The 22,173-nt window shown below is 43.7% G+C and overlaps 1 long non-coding RNA gene across 2 annotated transcripts in view; it reads right to left on the reverse strand.

The window, feature by feature from the left end:
* The window catches only part of LOC132251185 (uncharacterized), a 102,483-nt gene that overhangs the window by 36,643 nt on the left and 43,667 nt on the right, over positions 1-22,173 (reverse strand). The window lies entirely within an intron of this gene.

The following is a 22,173-nucleotide window of genomic DNA, read 5'->3' on the forward strand; positions in this document are numbered from 1 at the left end:
ACTTGCAAAACACACAAGAAAGAACTCTTTCTTTATTGCACAATCTTTTACAGAGCTTGCAGGTCCTCAATCAAATTAAATAAGGCAAGCTGCTTACCAGATCAATAGTGCTAGATATATAATAATTATTTATGTTGTGTGGCTGCATGTCAAAATCCTGTACACCAGTAGTGCAGTCTGTTAGGGAAAAAAAAAGTGGTGTTGACCTTTCTTAAGAGTGTAGGAGATTAGAGTAATAAAACAGATTTGGATGGGGATTTTGGATCTAACTCTCCTCTGTTGGTAGCAGCTGTGTGATTTGACCAATATTCTCATAGCAGTTGGTGTTTCCTTTGCAAAGTTTAGTTCTCTCTTGCAATTTCATGTCACGGGCAGATGGATTAAATTGCTAATTTAGCAGTAGTGATTTCAGGGGCTGTACAATTACCCCCTCTCCAGCAGTTCACATCGAGCTATGAAACCCGTCACTGATGTAATGAGATTTTTTTTTAAAAGAAAGGGAAACCCAAGATAATAACAATAGGAGGGAGGAGGAGGAGGATCTGCTGTGGTATGAATCTATTTTTGGGTTGTTTTGCTTGTTGTAATTCTAATAGAATAATTGTGTGTGTGTGTGTGTGTGTCTGTGTGTGTGTGTGTCTGTGCGTGTGTGCGTGCGTGCACGCATGTGTTTGTAATAGCTGCAACACTGGGACTGATATGGCTTTTTTTTAAAAGAGAATTTTCTATGCTACTCTGAAATGCAGCATGCATTTTAAAGAGTCTTCCTGAATGTTTGTGCATGGCCCATAATCCCTGCAGGATAAGTGGGTGACTATCGATAGACTGGTGAAAATGCTGTGAGAGATGGCAGGAGGGAACTCTGCCCTCAAGTTTATGGCTACCTGTCACTTCTAATGACTTCTTTTTTAGATATTTGCTGTGTGTGAGCAGAATGGCCTGCAGGGGGCCTAGTAGCTAGCTGTCTTTGAAACTGCTGTGAAGCTGCTTATGTGTGTGACCTGAATAACAGCACTTCATCTGTAGACCTTCTGCTTTACATGCAGCGCGCGTAAGCAAGAGGCACATAGCAGCCCTGCTGATATGGCTGTTGTATAGCAGTTATTGCTTCAACACATTTAGACACAGCACCTCTGTAATTTGTCTCGACGTGATATCATCTTTTGTCTCAGCAAACTGACCCTTTTATCTGTCTTAGTTCTGCTTTCTTTAGCTCTTCCAGTTCCTTGCCTGGCAGTGACAGGGGGCAATGGCATAGAAGGAAAAATAAAATATTCAGAGGGTGATATCAGAAAAAAACAACTGATTCCCAAGTTATTCACTGTTTGTGGTGGGTTTTTGTACATTTTTTACTGACATGCATGGTGAAAGAGAGAGTGCGTGTGATACTATTGTTTATAGTCAATATTTTATATCTGTTGTGGACCATGCTTGTGGAATGAGATGGAAAATACAAGCATTGTTTTACATACAAGTTTGACTTGAAAGTACTGTTTTCAGTATTATGATCAAGTTTTTTTTGTTCTAATATATAGGGAAATTTTAAATGAGGTGTGTCATAAGTGCACTGATGAATTAAGTTATTTAATTTGATTAACATAATGTCTTTGTATAATAATTACAATAGTGAAAAAGAATTAGTAAAACGTTGGAACTGTTGCTGTTTTCTAAGGGAATTTTCTTTGTTACTTTATTCATACTTTTACCCAGGTATTTTTACCCTCCTCTGCTAGAAGAGTTATTTGAGAGCAAGTCAGACTGAGTCTGTGATATGAGTGACTCTTGCAGAGAAGAACTTCACTCTTACAGAATGGAGGGTTTATTGATGCCATGACATAGTGTGAAAATGATGCAAGACAAGACAACCTCAAGTCATCTCTGTTCCAGGAAAAAAAAAGTAATGGTGGAAGGAGGGGGGAGGAAAAGGGGGAATAACTGTGAATAATAACAATAATACAGTGGATTTTCACATGGTGGAGTTTTTTTCTCTGACATACATAAATTGGAAGATTGCAAGTTGAATTTTAAAAGAGGTACTAGGGGCTTACATGGCATGTTCTTCCTCTTTTTTATTGAAGGTTTATGAGACATGGCAGAACAGTTATCAGCAGGTTACAGTGGAGTCTAGGGTATTGCTTTGAATATTTTCCCCTGGAAATTTTTTTATGCAAGCTTCCAACAAAATTGAAATGGCAAATAATATGAAAATGGTTCAAAATGAAGATAATGTTTGAAAACAATTGGAAGCTTGCTACTATGGAAAAGGGGTGTGAATATTCCATCATGTATGAAATAGTCAAGGGGAGGTTCTTTATGGGTTTGTCTGTTTCCATTATATCAGAATAATTTGTGTTTCATAGTTAGGATTGTGTAGGCCCTTTTATTTAGCCTATTTTGCAATCAGGGAATTACTTTCCAGTTACAAAGCTTGTCTCTAGGTTAAAGTATGGCAGGTCCGGGTGACTGTCACAGTCTGAACATGAATTATATGAAATTTGAATAAAATCAAATGAGGTTATACAAATGTAGGTTCTTATGCCAGGAAGTCACAGATTCATAGAAAAGCCATTGCCATTTATGAGACTTTAATTTGCTTTTACTTCATGCATGATGACTTGGGTAGATCAGGGAAACTGAGGCTGGTGAAGGAAAAACAACCCAAAAGTGTTAGCGTCAGAGTATGATTGGATAGCACATGTAAATGGTCCACTGCTGATCAGAGTTGAATAGGCTAAAGCATGTATGCCCTACTGCTTGTCTTGAACGTTCCTTAGTCAGGGTGTGTTTAGTAAGGCTTAGTGGTTAGTGCAGGAGGTTGTGTTTCAGGATTCCTGACATTTATTTGAATCCAAAACCACTGATGTTGCTCAGACTCCTGGCCATCTGTGCAGTCATTCATGGGGGCTAAATTGGGAAAAAAATGGTGGCCCCAATTTAAGTTACTTCAGTTGAGAAGGTGAATTAACTTAGATCAGGAACGGATTAACCTGAACTAACAAGTACTTCTACGCATTTGGAACAAAGCCCCAGAGGTATACTCTTCCTACCCTGGCCCTCCCCCTCTCCCCCCATCAGCCTACTTTTAGCCCCCCAACATTCCCCAATCTCAGACAGATAACACCCCCCACAGACCCACCAGCGCCCCCCACCCCTTCCTGGATGAACCCCACCCACCCCTCATCCCACCCTGAGTGGTCTACATTCATGTGGCTTAAAGTAAGACGTGTGACTGTAGACCGGGTGTGGTGAATGAATGTACCCACCTTGAGTCTATGAAAACATGATCCTTGTGTGTCCACTAAAAGCGGAAAGGGCTGAAAGGATAATGGGGTTCCAAAGTCCTGACTATAAGAGAATGGGGCAAGGGGCTAAGCTCACCTCCTTCCCCAATCTGTGGTGGTGCTAGCTTCTGCGGCTGCCTTTCTGAAAGATTCTGAGCAATTCTTTCACCCACCCTGGGCAGGGGAGAAAAGGCTCTGCCAGAGCCTCAGCTCTGTTGTGAAGAGCATATGCTACACATACAGAATATATGATGTGAAGGCTTTACTAGCATTCATTCAGGAGGATCTACCAGCTTCACTTGTGACCATGCCACAGGAGCCTTTTAGCTTAACACAATGGTTTTCAACCTTTTGTCATTTGTGGGCCCATAAAAAATGTCAAATAGAGGGGTGGACCCCTTTGGAAATTTTGAATGTAGGTGCAGACTCCTTTGAATTATAAGTGTGGGTATTCACTTACTTTTGACTGAATGGTCATAATAATTTTTCATGGACCCTTCAGACAGTCTGTGGACCCCCAGGGAGTTCCCAGGGATCTGCTGATCATGGGTTGAAAATCACTGGCTTAATGTATAAAACTACACATGCTACCATGATCTGTAGTGGTCTGTGGACTGTGCTAATGTAGACTGAAGATTGCAGTGGACTGTGCCAATGTAGATGCAACAGTAAGCAGAGTATGGATGACGTAGTCAAAGGCCTATGGTAAATGTACCTTCTCCCCTAGATACGTAGTTTTTCAGCAGAGTATCACCTTTACACAAGTGTGTGTATGTGCATGTGTATGAGGGTGTTGGTTGTAGCCTCTTCCTGAAGAAGTGTGTTTGTACCTGAAAGCTTGCAAAGAACAATTTTTTCTAAATATTTAGTTGGTCTAATAAAAGATATCACATCTACCCAAAGAACCTTGTCTGCTTATGTGCATGTATATAACATATACACAATTCAAAACTGGCCTGTTTAATTTTTCTTACAGACACATAGGCTTATAAACCAGAAGGAACCATTAGAATACCTATTCTGACCTCCTGCTTTACATAAACCATAAATTTTCATTCAGTAACTCCTGCATCAAGCCAGTAACTTCTACCTGTGATACAGCATATCTTTTAAAAAGACATCCAGTCATGATTTAAAGATTTCGGATGATAAAGAATCTACCATATCCCTAGACAACTTATTCCAAAGGGTTGGTTCACAATTTGGCTTCACAATTTCCAAGTTGAATCTTATTTCCATTTTGACATTATCCAGCTTTAAATTCTAACCATTCAATCTCATTATGTCTGCCTGCTACAGTGAAGAACTTTCCATCTCCCAACTTCTCTCACTGAAGAAAGCTAAATCATTATAACTAGTTTGTACCCACAGTATATAGCATAGTATTTCAAATATGTATTATTTTTGTTTTTAAGTTTAATTTTATAAAAGTCCTGCAAACAATTATTGTATTGTATTGCATTTATTTATTTTGTTTGTCAGGGACAGTTGCCCTCTGGCTCATGGAACTACAGATGGACCCAATCTGGTTTCTGTCCTTTTTCTATTTTTCTGCCAAATAGCAATTATTAGTGATCATTGTTCGTTACTATTTTTTATTTAATTGTTTCCTAGAATCCTTCATCAGTGATCCAGGGACCTTTACTGTAATCATCACGCACTTATAAGGGAAAATCACTTGATCCTTTCTTACTTTTCAAGTACTTTCTTCCAGCTCCATTCTTTTCACCCCTGCACCGTTGCCCTCCTAATTCACTAATAGCCCCTTTCTGTTTCACATTCTTGTGTTTCCTATGCTTCTTGCTCCTTTGAATCTTAGTGTCTGATTCTTAACACCCACCTCATCTTCTGTCAGCTCTTTCCACGTCTGTAGATGTAGCCTGGAGAAGAGAATACCACGATCTAGCAAGACCAAGTGTTTTATTCCTATTTCTGTATTCTCTCAGCCAGTGTCAACCTGCCAATCTGACTACGGCAATGTGCTATGTTGGCTTTTTGCCACACAGCACTTGGCCTTCCTGATTGACAGACTAAGCTGCATGTGGTAAAAGAGAGACTGGTGTTGGAAAGAGTGGAATGGACAGAAATGGGATTTTTGTTTTATTTTTAAAATCTTTCCCTGAGGCCAGAAGAAGGAGGTATGTGGTAGGGCACACATAAGGGAGACAAAGAGGCAAAATGGCAGTGGTCTGATCTCCTGAAGATTTTAATATGCCAGAAAGTCTACAGACTTTATTTGGTTTTGTAATAACTGAATCTCTGCATGGAGCTTCTTTTCCCTCCATATATAACTATACATAAAATAAAGAAATCTAACACTGGTGAGATACTGGGAAAGGACCTATCAAATATCAAGATGCAATTTTGGTATTTCTCTTTGTTATCCTTGTTTTAAGATTATGGGAACGAATGTAGTAGATTCGACCTATGGTTGAATACAATGATAAATACAAGATACTGGGGTGGGGGAGGTATAATCAACACTTCCACAGAAATTTCCTCCTAACTTCCATCAGTAAATGTTTGGATAATATCCTGAAGCATGATAATTTGTGTCATTTATAAGTAGTCATAACTGTGAACTAAACTTTTCATTGCAATTATGATTTTGTTTCCTGAAACTTCCCCTTTGATATGTGCTCATATCCATTCTAAACTTAACAGTTCTAATCTCTGCTTGCAAACATCTCTTTGTATGTTTCTAATAATTTTTCTCACATACCTCATAACACCTTCTATTTTCTGCTAAATCCTTCTTCAGATACAATGGCCAAATATATAAATGTTATATATATACATTTAAATACTTTACATTCAATACTTTTTAATGGTGTTCATATAATTTTAAACATTTGTATCGCATTCACTCTACATCTTATTATTTTGTTTTTTAGGGTTTTATTTTTTGTTTTTGTTATGCATTATTTTCAAGTCATCTTAAGTCTTTTCCTTAAACTGCAAAAAGAAATACATTTGATTGATTCAAATTATTGCTATTCTTTCTAGTGTCCAGTACCTTACATTGATGAGCAGTGAAATTTATCTTTCATCATGCTGTCTACACACCTGGCTTTTGGGGTTCTTTATTGGCTTCTCTGGCCTTTTGACAAACGTTAATGCTGTTAGTTAATATTGGTATTACAATAGTTCTACATCTCACTGTTCATGCTCTTTTTTCCTGATTATTTGTGGATATTTCAAGGCTGCTTATCTTAGTAGAAAATCCTTGGCAAGCTAAAAATAGACTGTTAGCTTGTTGCTCAGTTCTAATACATGACACCATTTTGCCTCTTGCCCAGTTACTATTTAGCTTCCTTACTAGTTTCTTCTGAGGGAAACTGAAAGTTTAAAAAGCCTTTGATAAGTGCATTTTATAGAGTGATCCTTCTTAGACATTATTTCATTTTTCACTTTCAAAATTTTTAGTAGATCAGAGAGTCATTATGAAATAATACTGGTCATACAGAGGTTTCTTCTCCATGGAACAAGACCTTGTAGTGGTGGAGGGGCTTATGTGTTCCAATGATCCTCAGAGCTGTGTTGCCCAGAGTCTCACACTCCTAGCAGGGTCACTGGTGGCAACCAGGCCTGAGGGGAGGGTCCAGACAAACCATGGTCTAAACCCCAAGTCCTCAACAGTGGATCAGGTGGAAGAACATATCAAGATCTCAACAGCTATAAAGACAGAAGAAGGCTTCAGAAAGATGACAGGCTTCTGTCATCTAGGGTTTTCCTTTGTCAGTGGGCTCAGATCTCCACCTTATCAAGATTGTGTGTTGCTGCTTCCATGCACTAACTTCCTCATGTTAAACCAAGTCACACTCATGACTTCCTCATGTTAAACCAAGTCACACCAGAGGAAAAAACATACTTTTCTGTACCAACCTTCAAAAGCCCTGTGGCAATGGAAACACGGTGATGGAGACAGGGCTAGTGAATCTGGCAGTCTCCAGCTACAAATCTGCATGCAGGCAGCAGCAACCTGATGACCATCTTGAACCTGGGTTAAAGACAGGTGTGCAATTCAGCAGCTGCTACCATGACTAAGTAGTCCTGTCTGCTCACCCATGGGGAAAGGGCCCTAAACCCAGGCTGTCTTATCTGCTTCTGGTTGAATAACCACCTCCAGCAGGATCACTCTTTCTGCAGTCTAAACCATCAGAAGACAATGATCTTTCCAACATGGAATGCTCACATCTTCGTGGATAGTAGGGCTATGAGAAATTTCATCAGCCATTTTATTTTGGAGGTGTTTCGAGCTGTTTCAGCGCCCAAAACACTGAATCCAAATTGAAACGGAAAGCTCAGAAACAGCTCTGAAATGAAATGAGGCATCCGAAACATTTCAGAAAATTTTGGAGTTTCAGAGCTGAACTTGCAGGGAAACAGCTCTACGCTGCTGCCCTGCTGCACGACCTGGCTCTGCAGGGAGCAGAGGTCTGTGCCATGGTCTCCTTGCCACTGCTGCACTGCCCTGCCATATGACTGGGCTCCATAGGGAGCAGCAATCTGTGCTGGGGTCTTCTTGCCACTGCTGCACTGCCCTACTGCATGACCTGGCTCCACAGGGAGCAGAGATCCATGCCAGGGTCTCCTCACTACCGCTGCCTGCCTCAGATCTCTGATCCCTGCAGAACCAGGTCACGTGGCAGGGACCAGCACTGTCCTGTTGCACAACCTGTCTTTGCAGAGAGCAGAGATCTGGGCTGGGGTCTCCTTGTCATTGTTGCCCACCTCACAGAACCCCACATGACCAGTGCAGTGAGGGATGGGCAGCAGAGGCAAAACAGATTCAGCCAAAATGAAACAGGACAGTGATTCAAAACACAAAAACAAATCACTGTCCTCTTGAATGGCCGAATCCAAAACCAAATCAAAACGCAGCCATTTCTCACAGCTCTATAGCCAAGACAATAAGCAACCAGAAAGAAAAACTGCCATCATCTCCAGGGATCTAGTAAGATATAACACTGACGGTGCAACTCTGAGCAAGACAAAATGACTGGATGAGGGTCAGCTGGGGGAAGCTGGTGGATGCTACACCTTCTGGAAGGGGAAACCAGTCCAGGACAGATGTGATCACAGTATCAGAATCACCATAACCATTAAGAATAAGGTTGCCACTCAACATATGGAGATCCCTGTGGGCATTAATGAATACCTTGTGACTCTCTATCTTAAGCTCGGCAATAACCATACCATCCTCGGAGGCAACTGGCATGATTATGTTGTCTGCCAGGTCCAAGAAAAGTGTTGGGAACAACACCAGGACCTGTATATGTCCTTCGTTGACCACGCTAAGCCCTTTTATTCCATCAATTGCAAAGCCCTGTGGAAAGTACTGTCCAGATTTAGATGTCCAAAAAAGTCCATCCTGAGGCTTTTCCATGACCAGATGACTGTGACCATTCTATGTAGCGGGTTGGAGATGGATCTGTTTGTCATATGAACTGGATTTAAGCAAGGATGTGTCATCACCCCAACTCTGTTCTCTGTTTTTTGAGTCATGTTGGTTCTCATTAAGGACTGCCTTCCTTCTGGAATTGATATTGAGTGCTGAGCGGATGGAGAGCTTTCAACCTGGGATGCTTTTGCTCAAAAAACAAAGTACTCAATACAACCTTCCTTGACCTTCAATATGCCCATTACTGCACCATCCTTGAGCATACTGAGGAATACAGCCACATCACAACGGATTTATTTGGAGAAGCCTACCAAACTTTGAGCTTCTCTCTCAACATCAAGAATACTAATCTACCAGGATGCCCTAGACCATGAATTTGACCCCCCTCCTCCCTTCCCCACCTTCTGCAGTTACCATTGCAGGAAAGACCCTGGAGGTATTGAAGCACTTCCCCTACCTTGGTAGCCACCTCTTGCAGAGAATGGACATTAATGAAGAGATCCAGCACAGGATCCAGTGCTCAAGTGCCTCTTTTGGAAACTTGCTTTGGCATGTCCTTATTCATTGTGCTCTTAGAAAAACATGAAGTTCCAGGTCTACAATGTAGTTATCATCCTCACTTTCTTTTACAGATGTGAAATGTGGGTCATCTGAAGGGTTTGGATAGGTATCACCAAACATACCTACCTGGAAATTCCTCCACATCTAATGGCAAAAATCACTGTGCAAATGTCAGCATCCTTGGTGAACCAGTGTTACAAACACTGTGTTGATGTTCAAGCACCAACTTTGCTTGACTGGATATTATGTATAGGTGCCTGACTCTTGACTTTCAAAACAAGTACTCTACTCCCAGCTTAGTAATAGTCTGAGATATTGTGTTGGCGATAGGAAATGCTACAAGGACACATTGAAGGCATATCTCAAGAAAACAGATGCTGAAGTCAAGAGCTGGGATAAGCTACTGCTGATAAATTCCAAAGATGCTGCAACCTCAACCAAGCAGCACCCCTTTTCAAGGTAGAACATCTCATTCTCAAGGCAGAGAAGAGAGTGGAGGAAGGAAAAGGAGAGAAATTCTGGCCTATGGCCTACTCTCCCCTATGGAAAACCTACAACTTCTATGGATGGGTCTGTGGCTCAAGGATTGGACTCTTAAGTCACTTCAGAACCCGTCAATGAGCCATGCAGGGCTCATCCTAGAATTGATAGCCATTTATACACATACTTTTTTTCCAGTGATGCACCAGAGATCTGACACTTTGGAGCATATTAATTGAGTCTGCTCCACACTCGAGCTGAGGTGAACTGCACTGCATTGCATGCAGTTGTATATGCAATGAAATGCACGTCAGCATGCAGAAAATGGTGGCGGTGTGCTTTTGAATTAAAGCACCTCTGAGGTGTGTTAGTTCAAAAGCGTGCTGCCACCATTTTCTCAGCACTGATGCACCTTTTGCCACTTATACAACTGAATGCATTACAGCCTTGGGCACTTTTCCAAGCACCTGGTGCTGCAATGCATACATGTGTAAAAATGCCTGATGATACCTACAACAGAGGCTTATACTGAAATAAATATTCTAGAATAACTATATTAGCCATTTTGTAAGGTGGACAAGCTCTATGTTCTGTTTTTCTGAACACTAACCCATAGTTGCTTATTCCACAATAAAAGTGGAATAAGTTACCATGTATTTGTTTTAATTTACCATGGAGTAAGAGCAAGCACATACGCAGTTCCCCCGGAGCACCTGATATGTGGTAAAATACCATTCCTCTTAGCCGCATAGTACAGTTTTCATATACCTATTCCTTTACTCTGGTTTATGTTGCTTTGGAAGTGATTTATGCTAACCTGAAAAAGGCTCTTTTATTCCAAAGGAAGTGTCTATGGGGGAAATACAGCAGGTTAATTATACTGGTGTAATCATACTGCTATAACTGGAAAAGCCTCCCGTGTGGACAAGTCCCAAGTTTCCTCGTGCTGAAAGCTACATTGGTGCACATGCCCTCTGAACTGCAGTTGGCACACAACTGCAGCTGGGGATCTAGTCCTATATTTTAAATTGGCTCTTGAAGTAATCAATAGCATACAGAGGCCAAAATCCCCTGAACATTTCAAAGAAAGCGGTTAGTTATTACAAACTAGCCATCCTGTTTGAATCAGGGTTCATGCCTGATATTGAGTTCTATCCATAGTATTTCTAAAAGTTAATGAAGGCTATTGGAACGGAGACTTCATATGTCTGTCCTCTGCCTGCATGGGTTTTTTTTTAACCCTTTCCCCCCTAAGCAATCCTTCTGACTGTTAAAGTTAGGCTATGGAAAAGTCACATGGCCTTTCTGCACTTCTATTGTCAGAGAACTTCTCTTGAATGAACCTACCATGATACCACAAAAAATATGTATCCTTCATTTGTCTGTTTTAAATTGGAGCTTGTCTCCCAAAAGACATGAATTCTAGACTTGGTGAATTAGGGCTAAGGCTATGTTTATAGCATCCAAAGCTCAGTGAAGAAATTAGCAGTGACTTGCTATGGATTTGCAAGGGATATTTCAGCATCATATATGCTGCTTTCAGATGGTGGCTACCATGGTGGGGCAATTTAGAGAGTGCCATATCATGAACACTAAATGCTATAGTACAGTGGTTCCCAAACTCTGACAGACAGAGTACCACCAATTTAAAATGATACAGCCTTAAATACCACCAGCAAATTTTTCATACACATAGGTAACTGACTGTATTAAAACAACATCAAACCTTTAGTAATCATAAAGTATTGTTTTATCATTTATGGTAGCCATATAAAACAATTGTAAATTGGAAAAAAGACAGTGTAAACCAGGGGTAGGCAACATTTTTGGCCAGAGTACTGAAAAAATGCAATGTGTACTCTGTCTGGTGCTGGAGTACCCGCACACTAGAAAAACAAAATTGGGATGGGGGTACATGGCAGGATGCACTGCATGCTCATATAGTTAATAATCATAAACATTGCTTCTTTTTTTTACAGTAAATGCCAGGTTTTCTAACAATTTTAAACCTGGTGACAATAAATAAAACTTCATATACTACTTTTGTTCTTGTGTATTCTTTTGTGTTAAGTGTGTTGTGATGGGGGTTGGAAAGAAGGGAGAGGAGAGAGAGAGGGAGGGAGAGAGAAGAGAGAGAAAGAGAAGGGAGAAAGAGGAGGGAGAGAGGCAGAGGGAGGCATTGAGAGCAGGCTGGCTCTGTTGGGCCCTTGGGAAGGTGGCAGCTGGAGAAGAGCAGGGTCCGGGTGGGGAGCAGGGGCTGCCCTGGGTCTCTGCAGACTTGAGCCACACAGGGGGTGCTCAGTGGCACTGGAGGTGGGGCCTGGCCTGGGCTGTGCAGCTCTGCAGGGATGGGGTGCAGCCATTCTGCTCACAAGGGAAAACTGCCTGGCTAGGGCAAGACACTGGGCTCAGGGGGCTCCTGGCTCAGCCTCTGTGTGTGCTGAGCACAGCGCGAGTGGGGCAGAACCTCTTGGGCCACAGCAGGGACGCCCTGGGCTCTGGGAATAGCTGCCACAGGCAGCGCTCAGAGTTGAGCTTTCTGGGAACCTGTAGCACAGTGCCTGCCCCGGCCCCAGCCCCTTGAGGGGAGCTGTGGGTGGGCAAAGCCAGGGCCCGGGCAGGCTGGGGCAGCTGCTGCAGCTGTTCCTGGGAGGTCCCATGGCCAGGCCTTTTCAGCAGGGGTGGATCCTCCCTGCTTGTGCTGTGCCCAGCACACAAGGAGGCCAAACCTGGAGCTGAAAGCCACCCCCTAAACCCAGCATCCTGCCTTGGCCAGGTGGCATCCCCTTGTGGAGCCAGCACAGAAGGATGCAGCCCCTTTTGCCATGCAGGACCTTCTTGGGGTGACCTGGGACTTACCAGGGGTGCAGGGGGGGGGTACCTGCCACAGTGCACACCCCAGGGTAGGCATGGGGGCCACCATCCCTCCAGCTTTATGTGTGGGGCAGAGGCAGCTACTGCTACACAGTGGGCTCTGCCCTGCCCCTGCTGCTGTTTTCTCAGGAAACACATGATGCCATGTGCTTTCTGCCACTGGGCAGCCAGTGCACAGAAGGCACATGATGTCACACGTGGCTCCCGAGGCAACAGCAGTCTCCCTCCACCCCATGCACAAACCCCATGGGGCAGGTACCCCCTGTGCCTACCCTGGGGTGTGCACAGTGGAGGGGCCCCCTTGTGCTCCTGGACCAGCTGCCTGGGGCTTCCATGATCCCACCGCCCCTGCCCTGGGGCCCCATTCACCCCTGCTCCTGCCTCTGCCTCTCCCCCTGCCCCTTCCTCTGCCCCAATCCCTCCCTCCCTCACTGTGGGGGCCTCAATCTGCCTCCGCCTGCCCCTCCACTCCCTCCCCCATATTCCTCCTCCCCAACACACTTACCTGCTGGGCACTGCTCCACATGTGGCTGGGCTGCATTCCTAGTTGACTGTAGCCCAGCCACTGGTGGTACACATACAAGTTTGGGAACTGCTGTTATAGTACATGACTTTTTTTGTATTTGAAAATGGTAAGTCAACAATGAAGAACAAGAATCTGTTTTGCAACAGCTTTCTATGGTTGTGAAGTTGAAAATAAACTACCTATGAATGATTCCTCTGGTGAACAGATTGCATTCAAATGCAATTCCCTGCTAAAATTAATTTTAAGATCCTTATTAAACCATGCCCAGATCTGTGTAGAATTAAACCCTCTTATTAGTTTAAAAGGAAAAGATGATATGGCACAGTACTAGCCTTGAACATACTTCCTTGTGTCACAGAGCAGCTTTACAGGCCCTCTGCTTTTGAATTTCTTTTTGATCCAATAGTAACTTATTCCAAAGTCTGTAGAGCAAGATCACATTCTCTCACACAGGTTTTTTGTTAGAGTTTCGTTATTTAGTTAACTCTTTTACAAAGTATAAAATTCTTTATAGAGCCCCAAGTGAATCCCAAGTCATGCTGGTCTCATATCCTAAATTCAGGGGCTCCACTGCATTTTTAGGGCCTATGTGCTAATGCCAGACAGACTCTAGGATCAGACCTTCAACAGCAGCCCTCCTAGTCTGTCATAGCTTGGGACTGGCTTCTCTATATGGGCAAGAGGCAGGCAAAATATGTCCTGGAGGCTGGATCTGACCCACCAGGCAATTTCCTCCAGCCCACGGGCACCCACCAATTAATTGTAACCTGCCCAGTCTGCGCACCTTGCTCCCATCATCCTGTGCAGGAGGACCCTGGTCCCGGCTAGCACACACAGCTTCCAGACCGGGCCGCTGCTTTCGCTGCTGCAACCACAACACCCCCCCCCACTTTCATATACACACACTCTGCAACATATCTTACACTCCCCACACACAAGCCACATTCCCTCACAAACTGTCCCCACACACCCCACACATAATATACAAGAGTAAGACTTCATTTTTGAACAATTATGTGATCATCTCTATGTACACTATGCAAACACAAATCATGACAAAAATATTTTTTTGCAATAAAATTAAAATATGTTACAGTAGATGTTTGAATTTTAGTATATTTTTTGGGTTTTTTTTCTGGTTCCAAGAGGGCAACTCCCTGCCCTCCTACCAGAAGTGCTTCCAGGGGCAAGGGGAGGGACTTCTGGTGGCAAAGATCAGGGGGTTATCTAGTTCACAGCTGCTATCAAGTGGAATGCCCCAGAGATTGGTCCTTGGGCTGGTTTTGTTCAATGTCTTCATCAGCGACCTGGTAGATGGCATAAAGTGCACCCTCAGCAAGTCTGCAAATGACACCATGATTGGGGGGGGGGAGTAGTAGATACATTGGGGGGTAGGGCTAGGATTCAGAGTGACCTAAACAAATTAGAGGATTGGGCCAAAAGAACTCTTATGAGGTTCAACAGGGACAAGTGCAAAGTCCTGCACTTGGGACCAAACAATTCCATGCACCAGTATAGGCGGGGGGCTGACTGGCTGGGCAGAAAAGGACATGGGGGTTACAGTTGACAATAAGCTTAATATGAGCCAGTGGTGTGCCCTCATTGCAAAGAGGGCTAATGGCATACTGGGCTTCATTGGTAGGTGTGTTGCCAGCAGGTCAAAGGAAGTGATTCTTCCCCTCTATTCAGCACTGGTGAGGCCACATCTGGAGTACTGTGTTAAGATTTGGGCCCCCCACTAAAGAAAGGATATGGGCAAATTGGAGAGAGTCCAGCGGAGGGCAACAAAAATGGTGAAGGGGCTGGGATGCATGACTTAAATTCAGTTCCATAGCCTCTCCTCATATTTAGTATGCAGAAAAGAAGGCTAGGGAGGGGGAGGGGAGTGGTTGATAGCAGCCTTCAACTACCTGAAGGGGAGTTCCAAGGAGGATGGAGCCTAGACTGTTTTCAGTGGTGGCAAATGACAGAACAAGGAACAAGTCTCAAGTTGCAGCAAGTGAAGTTTAGATGAGATACTAGGAAGAATTTTCTCACTAGGAGGGTAGTAAAGCACTGGAACAGGTTACCCAAAGAGGTTGTAGAATCTACATCCTTGGAGGTTTTTAAGACTTGGCTAGACTAAGCTTTGGCTGGGATGATCTAGTTGGGGGTGGTCCTGCTTTGAGCAGGGGGTTGGACTCACTAGATAATCTCCTGAGGTCCCTTCCAACCCTAATTTTCTATGATTCTAAAATGCTGAAGATGAAAATGTAACTTGTTGGATCATCAGGCTTAACGAATAGTCATCAATGGCTCAATGTCTAGCAGAGAGGAGTGGGGTTCTTCAAGGGGGCTGTCCTGGGTCCAGTATTTTTTAACATCTTAATTAAATATTTGGATGATATGATCAAGTGCATGCTTAGGAAATTTGTGGATGGGATTAAATTGGGAGCTATATCCTGGTAAGTAGGGTTACAATCCAGAATGTATTGGATAAAAGTGGGCCACACTTAGTCAGATGAAATTCAGTGAGGACAAATACAAAGTTGTACACTTGAGACTGAATCATTGCATTAAAAAAATACAGATTTGGGACTGTCTGGCTAGGCAGTACTGCAGAAAAAGACCTGGGAGTTGCACTGTACCATAAATGGAATGAGAGCCAACAGTATTTTCTTGACACAAAAAGGCCATAAAAATACACATTGGGTTGTATTAATACAGGGATGGGGAAAATACAGGTCATGGGCCACATCTGGCCCACAACTGTCTGACCCGTGGGGCCCCTAGAAATTTTTTTAAAATTAATATTTATTTGCCTTGGCTCCTGTCAAAAGTGACAAGAGCCAGGGGCAGTAGGAACCAGGGGAAGCCATAGCAGGCCCCTGGAAGAGCAGGGCCCATCCTGCTCCCCCCACCAGCCAGAGGGACCATGGGGCTGTTCCTGCCTGTGCCAGAATGGGAAACTCAGGTAACAGGGAGGCGGGGCTGCGTGCACTGGTCCCCGCCTGACCATGGGGCTGGGGCAGGAAGCTGGAAGTGATGGGGTGCACTGCTGGGGCCCAGAGCAGGGTGGCTCCACTCTCTCCCTGCTGGGGCAGCCCAGCCTGACTCCATAAAACCCAGCCAACTGCACCACAGGCTTCTGCCACCCTGCTCTGAGCCCGACTGGCACAGGCCCCAGGGCACTGCCTGGCTGTCACTGGCTTCCAACCCCCTGACCAGCCCTGGGGGCAGCATGTGGGGTGCCTGGGGCTGCTGGGGGCAGCACAAGCTGACAGGGATATGGACTGAGGTGTGGGGAGGCCTCAGGTAGCCCCCCACATTGCCCCCTGGGCCAGCCAAGAGCTTCCCCAGGGCTCCCAGACTCCTGGAAGCTGCAGGAGCTTCTGAAGCAGAAAAGCAGCCATGGCCCTAATCTGGCTCCTGGAACAGCATCTCTACCTGTCCTGGGGCTGGGGGGCAATCTGTCGCCAGGCTGCCAGGCCCCTGTGGGGGGAGTCAGGCCTTCCCCTTGGGGTGGTGGCAACCCCCAGGGCACCCATGGGTGGGGGGGGAGGCAGCCAGGCCTTTGCTGCTCCAAGCTTCTGGTGCATGATGCAAATTCTGTTCCACCTCCCTGGGCTTCCTGCATCCTGGGCCATGTCCCCACCAGTTGTGCTGCCCCCATTGGCTCGTGCCACCCCGAGAGGCTCAGGGAGCCTCCTGCACTGCTGCCTGAGCCTGACAGGCCCTTCCCTGGTAATCCCTGGCCTCCTGGCGGCAGCAGGAGCTGCCGGAGAGCAAACATGGCCATGAGGCTTAGGGCAGCAAGGGCCTGGCTGGCTCTCCCCTTGCAACCCTTCTTACAAACCCCACAGCCACACCCTCCTCCAGACACAATTGCACACCCCACAAATACCACACACACACACACACATCCCCACAGCTCCCCACAAACCCCACATCCACCCACACCTCCCAACACCCCTGCACACCCCACACACTATACAAGAATAAGACTGTATTTTGAGCTATTATGCAATCACTTCTACATATAAAGCACAAACACACACATATCAGGACAAAAAATATATATTTTTAATTGAATTATAATATAATATTATGGGTATTTGATTTTTAGTACATAATTTGTTTTTTTCTGGTTCTAAAATAGCAAACCCTTTTCTCCGAAGGAGTACTTTCAAGGGCAAGGGGAGGGACTTCCAGTGGCAAGGGTCAGAGGTCAGGGGTGGGACTTCTGGTCCCAAGATGGTGACCAGGGGGCAGGGCACCTGCCAAAGGTGGGGTTACCCACGTGGCCATTGACAGCTTGCTAAAACTCGCTAAGCGGCCCTCTGTCCAAAATAATTGCCTGCCCTGTCATATGCAAATGAAGGGAAGTGACTCTTCCACTCTATTTGGCACTGGTGAGACCTTACTTGAAGTACTTTGTATGATTTTGTGCCCCACACTTCAATAAGAGTGTGGACAGATTGATCAGAGTCCAAGGGAGCGCGACAAAAAATATTAGAGGCCTGAAAACATGATTTGTGAGGAAAGGCTGAAAGACCTGGATTACTAATCTGGAGAAGAGAAGAATGAGAGTGGGATTTGATAGTAGACTCCAAATATCAGAAGGGTAATTATAAAGTGGATGGAGATAGGCTTCTCTCTGTGCTGAAAGGGACAGGACTAGGAATAATAGCCTCAAATTGCAGCAGAGGACATTTAGATTGGAGACTAGGAAGAACTTCCTCATTATGAGGGAGTATAAGCATTGGAACAGGTTACTTAGTGAAGTAAATCCCTGGAAATTTTCAAGAAAAGGAGGAAAAGGATCTGTACCTGGAGGACAAAGCTTGATAAATTTATGGGAGATGCAAGCCAGGAGTGTTTTTGGAGTAATAACAGGAATACATGATGCAGTGAAATATGAGTATAACAATAGTATAACAAGTGGACTGCTACTCTGCATTCAGGCAATGGCACTTGAAAACAAACAGTGTAGCCAGTTTTAAAGGTAGTACTGTCTGGTTATATTTTTTTGTGGATGTTATGGTATTGCACAGTGGTATACAGTGGGGAAGCCAATGCACCTGTGGAGGCCTCCACTTCATGGTGGCTTAGTGAGCTGCAAAGAATCTTGAAAAATTAGTTAAGCCATCATATTTATAAAGCAGACGAGATAGGTATTTTCTACCTGCCAATACTCAATAGACCTCCAGCTGCAAACAGTGATGCTATTTGGGGACAAGCAGTCAAAACAGATTGACTCTGCTGTTATAATGCAGGATAAGGGGCACAGATAAGCTGAAACCATTAGTACAGGCAAATGTAAAATCCCTAGGTGCTTTAAAAATGTAAATAGTGACTATTTGTTTTGTGATTATCAGTCCAGTACAAAGGCTTGGATCACCACACTGCTGATTAAAGAATAAACTCCCTGTTTAATGCTAGGATGAAGAAGGGACAAATAAAAATTGCTTTACTTCCTACAGCTTGGTCCCTAAGATGTTTAAAAACATGGAAGTGGAGTTGTTTTCACTCAACTGTACCTCTGTGTTATAGACACTAAATAAAAGAATCATTCATTCTACCAAGCCAAATAATGGAGCGAGAATAATCAAAAAGATTTAGTAGGCTTGAAAATGGATGAATCTGAAAGCATCAATATTTGTCATGCTATTTAAATGGCATTGGTTGCATGGAGAAACACGAACTATCCTGTCATCATCAGTTCCTGGTGAAAAACAGGCATACCATCAGTGGCACTTCAGCAATGAGATGACAAACCCTAGCCAGAGCAAGAAAGAGAAGATTCTGATATATTAGAAATGTGGACAGAGTTTTGTGAGAAAACTTACATTCCTCCTGGAGTTAACCTACAATATTACATCAACATGGACAACGATATTCTAGCAGTGTTTGATGAAACAATTGTCTATGGTTAATGAAAATATACATGCAAAGACACAGAACAGGGAAGAGAAGGAGAAAAGCGAAGAAGCAGATCATATAGCAAAATTTACCTAATTCACTTTCTGATATTCTTTTCATAAGTAACAATACCAAGAGGTACTTTTATCACTCAAAGTTTTTCCTGACAACATCTTATAGTGCATAGGTAGACTGCAGTGTTACTTAGGAAGAGACACATGTACAGGTACCATTAGAATAAGCTTTCCCCAAACACTAATGGATCTCCTAGGACTTTCTTTTCCCAATAGCTGCTTCTGCCATGCCCTGGAGGCCCTCAGTTACCCAGAACTAGCCCATTCTATAAAGCAAGGATGGAACTGGTCTCAAGTCCTGTTACTCCATAAAAGGGGAAGATCACCACATGCGAGTGGTTTTTGTTTAGTTTATCATTTCACCAGAGAGAACTTTGATTCCCTTGCTTAGACTGGCCAGAACAAAGCTGTCCAACGGGAGGTCTTTGGGGTATACCTAGCCCACAAGGGGTTAATGTACGGCTTGCAGGCTCCTGCCTAGCTGCCATTCCCTCCCCATGCCCCTGTCTCCCCTGCTCCTGCTTCTGCAGCAGCAGTCAGGTTGTCTGGGGAAGGGCAACATGGCTAGAAGTAAGCTCTCTGCTTGTTTGGTGAGGGGGGCTTGTACTGCTCATGTGGTGGCAGTGGAGTGGGACTTGCTAACCCAGTGACAGTTGTGGAGAGGAGGGAAGGATCACAGTGGGGAGTGGGAAGGATCGGGCTGCTCCAACTGGGAAAGGGGGCTTGCCCATAGTGGGGGAGAGGTCCCTGCAGTGGTGACTGGGGGTGCAGCTGGTGCTGCTTATGCAGCAGTGGGGCTGCACATAGTGGTGGGGAGGGCCCAGGAGCACACAAAACATGCAGCCTCTGTGGCATACAGCCTCCATGGTGTGTGGTCAGGGTCCATGGCCAGTGTGGTGTGTGGCCCCTGCCCGTATTGAATTTGGATGACTTTGGCCTAGAATAATGTTGTTCTAGTTATTAGTATAATATTTTAAGGAATGACTATTTACAACAAATGGAAAAAAGGTTAAATATACTGTTGCCTATGGGCGTCTATATACGCATGTTGAGGCTGCTCTGATATGCTGTAATTACAATGTGTTGGAACAGACTCAATTAATTGAGTCTGCTGGAGTGTGATAATTACTGTGCTCCAGCAGGATCCAGCATCACATGTATCAGCATCCCTCCACTAAGAAATGGCAGCAGGGGTGCTTTAACTAAAGCTCGTTCAATGAGCTTTTGTTAAAATACCCCTGCCACCATTTTTCAGCACGGGGATGCTGATACACATGATGCTCCAGACTCTCTAGTTAGAGTGGCTCTTAGAGCCACTCTAATTAAAATGCCCCTCCCACCTCCCAGAGCACATGTACAAATGCCCATTATGCCTGTTCCTTTGAATGCCAGGTCTATAGTTTAGGGCAGGGTTCTGGCATTCTTCCTCAGATCATAGTTTTTCTTTGAAGGTAAGTTAAAGTCTGTAGTTAGAACTGATCGGGCGCATTTACATGAGACTTTTACTGTGGTGCTGACTAATTAGCTACACAATAAATGTCTTAGCTTCTACATATATGCCTCTACTAGGACACAGGAAACTAATAAATTCTACAACAGGTGAATACAAGTACTACCCTGCTATGGAGTTTTTTTGTGCATAGTAGTGCACATGTAGATGCTGACCTGGCTGGCTGGGACATGAGAGTGCTTCAGTACAGGTGCTATCTGCCAGTTAGCCCCAAACTGAAGCACCCTCATGCCACAGCCAACCCATCCACAGCACACTGAGCCTGGTCAGTGAGCTCCGGGCTGGCAGGTTGAGCCCCCAGAGCTCCTGCCAGCCAGAGCTGCTCCGATGTGGTTCAATATACTACAGTCTGGGCACACCTATAAACAGGGTGCCTGGGAACTTCCCAGGAGCAATAAAATAATTGCTGTGTATTAATGGCACATGTAGATGCACCCATTGGAAATTTTCATACATGACATTTTTGTATTGAAAAGTACTGGATTAATAAAACAGAATTTTTTTGTGACTAACATATACGTTTCATCAGTTACTACAGGAAATTATTTGATTCATTTTAAAAAAAATGGTTTGAATTTTATTTTGACTTTTGTTGTAAATACTATTATAAAAGTAAAATGATAAAGTAGAAACAAAGCATTCTGATCTTGTCAAGACAAACTATTTTAGAGTATTTAGGCACTTTTTGGTCCTTTTTTGAAATCTTGTTTTCTTGCAGACCAAAATTCTGATTTTCAGCTAGCTCTGTTTGTGGCATTTCTGTCCAAATGTGTGAGACTGAGGTGGGATGTGGCAGTGCACTACACATCTGTGTGAATCGTCTGGTGCTTTCTACTAGAAAGCATTTCAGACTGGCTGAAATATGAATTCTTTACCTTACTACTACTATGACTGAATTAGTTTAAATGCCAAAGGCTGTCTTGTGACCTTTCAAATCCATCTTCCCACTTCCACTTCCATTTCTTCTATTGTGCTATCTTTGAAACCTGAAAATCCTTTCCACCAGATCTCTCCAGCTCCTGCTTTGCTCTTTAAAAATGTAAATGCAAATGTAAATGAGTTAAGGATGCAAAATCAAACATTCTAAAGTCAAAATGTTTGAAAAGCTGAGGTTTCTCACACCACAACTCATGCAGCATCTTAACGTTTCAAAGATTTAGTCCACTCTAGAAAATAACCAAGTTATAGCATGTTTTCCTAACCAAATTCTATTTTTATCTTGCCCAAAGCAGCCCAATAAACACACAATTTACTGGAGATGAAAGAAATTATGTTAATGGCATTCTATAAAAGCACTCGGTGTCAACAAATTTCAGTCTATTCCATTTACCTAAGTGAAATAAAAAAAAGGAATAATTTCTTTAATGCTTTCTTTGAAGACATTTTCAAATACAGTGACGCTTTCAGGTACAGATGTGCGATATAGTTTTATTCAACTCATTATGACTACTTTGAAATAAGAATGATTAAAAAGCTTGTACCATTCTGTGTACTGACTAATGGCCACTCATAAATTTCAAAACCAGAAACTGTTCTGATCATCTAGTCTGACCTCCTCCATT

Source organism: Alligator mississippiensis, chromosome 1 (genome assembly GCF_030867095.1).
Source record: "Alligator mississippiensis isolate rAllMis1 chromosome 1, rAllMis1, whole genome shotgun sequence".
NCBI classification, from domain to species: domain Eukaryota; kingdom Metazoa; phylum Chordata; order Crocodylia; family Alligatoridae; genus Alligator; species Alligator mississippiensis.